The 2,212-nt window shown below is 40.2% G+C and overlaps 1 pseudogene; it reads left to right on the forward strand.

Moving 5' to 3' along the window:
• Positions 1-459: 459 nt before the first annotated feature.
• LOC149444159 (uncharacterized) lies at positions 460-1,308 on the forward strand (annotated as a pseudogene).
• The last annotated feature ends 904 nt before the right edge of the window (positions 1,309-2,212 follow it).

The following is a 2,212-nucleotide window of genomic DNA, read 5'->3' on the forward strand; positions in this document are numbered from 1 at the left end:
TTTTAAGCTTGCCATCATAGTCATTTCTTACAAACAGAAACACAAGCTCCACCATTTCTCCTCTGCTCATGGCTGTAGCCTTTATCTTTCTTGCAGCCTTCTTGCTGTGCTCTTTCCTGGAAGGCTGTGTCTCCTTTGTGTCCTCCATGCTGCTTGCTGTCGACCATTCGTAGGCCCAATGTCGCAGGAAGCAGGGCGCGGTACATGCACAGAGCGGGAATGGTGTGACAGGGGCGGAGCTCACGACGCACACTCACTAGCTTCCATACCGAGTGATCGTTCAGTCGCAACAAATATTTTGCGCTGAAAATCCGGAACGATTGTATTATAAAGATTTTTCGGGTCAGGAACGAAGGTAAGCCTTGACATGTTCTCTTTAGGCCTTAATTCTATATATTAAAATTGCATGTAATATCATACTGATAAGGCATTATATGTTGGATTTGTTTGACAGGAGCCATGGCAGACAAATTTACATCGCCTGACTTCTTGCCACTGTTCATTGACCAATACAAGCAGATGCCTTGTTTGTGGAAAGTCAAGTCCAAGGACTACTCTGACAAAAATAAAAAGCATGAGGCCTACTACAAGCTGGCTGAAATGTGCAAAGCTGTCTGTCCTCAAGCAAATGTCAATTATGTCAAACACAAAATTGCTAATCTGAGGACTGTATTTAAAAAAGAACTGAACAAAATCAGTGCATCGGAACGGTCAGGGGCTGCAGCAGATGACATCTATGTACCAAGACTTTGGTACTTTAACAGCTTACGCTTTCTAACGGATCAGTGTGACTCCAGAACATCACTGTCAACTATCCTATCAACTTCAAATGAGTTGTCACCTGAATTGTATGGAGATGACCAGGAGGAGCTGCCACTGACACAGGAGCAATCAGTGACACAGGAGCTATCACTGGCACAGGAGCTATCAGTGACACCGGTAAAATATTTTATTTTTTAACACCTTTTATTCCTGAAATGATCCTACTATTATGCACTATTTGTCTACATATATGCATGTAATCTGAAAGCAATTTAGATTTTGGGATGATTTGTTAAATGCTACCTTAATATTTTCCATCCCTAGGAAATTTCACATGGTACCACCATGCCACCACCCGTAACACCTGTGGCTAGACCAAAAAAAAGAAAAAATCCGGATGATGCTACAACATCCTTCCTAATGCAAGCTTCAGCAGCGCTACAGAGGAGAGCCGATGAGCAGGATGCATTTGGAATCTTGACCGCAAACCAACTGCGAAACATGTCAGTTCAATAGAGACAAATGGCCTGTTGCTACAAGTTATGAATAAAGGGGCAAGAGGAGAAATTACCCCAAAACACTGTTATTGCAGAATCACAACCTGCACCTCCAATGCCACCTCCAACAACACCAACACCACCTTCATCACTGCAGCATCCACCACAATGGCATTACCCTGCAGCAGATCGTCAATCCTCGTCATGGTGCCAGGATTATCATTATACCAATCTGTAGTTTAATGTTTTATGTTCTGTTAAATTTGTGTTCTCAACATGACATAAAGCACTATGTTGTGCACTTTATTTATCTTGGTTTTTGGTTATTTTTGTAAAATGTTGTATTGCGAATATTGTGAATAATAAAGTTATTTTTGAAAACATATAATTTTTAATTGTGACTTTTTTTTTTTGGACAACATGCAAACACACACATTATTTGTGATGAAGTGACAAACATAGTTTTTTGGGTGTTGGGTGAAGAAAACTGCTTAATTACATCAATGGCTACGAATATTCCGTCGTGTTTACTGTCCTCGGGTTCTTCCGGGTCATGAGCAGCTTCCGATCATGCGTGGTCATTCGTATCCAATTCTTTTCGTACGATACCTGTACATATTAAACGAAAATCATTTGTTCTGTTGACAAACGACAAAAATTTTTATGTTTACACCATCGTTAATTTTCGTTAATAAGATCGGAATCGTCTGTCGAAAATGATGTACACACCGTCAAAAAATTGCACGACTGTTCGTCGGACGAATACGTTCGTACGATTTTCGTATAGTGTATACGGGCCATAAGTCACCGGTCACACCTCTGCAATTTAAAATCACACAATTTGTGTGTGATTTCAGAAGACTTTATTGCTACTTGTGAAGATTTTCAACGATTTCTTGCAATTTGCAGTGCTATTTCCATTATATTCTATGTATGTGTAATCGCAACAAAAC

This window comes from Staurois parvus, unplaced genomic scaffold (assembly GCF_062004578.1).
Source record: "Staurois parvus isolate SC_StPar_1 unplaced genomic scaffold, SC_StPar_1.0 ptg000813l, whole genome shotgun sequence".
Classification (NCBI taxonomy): Eukaryota; Metazoa; Chordata; class Amphibia; order Anura; family Ranidae; genus Staurois; species Staurois parvus.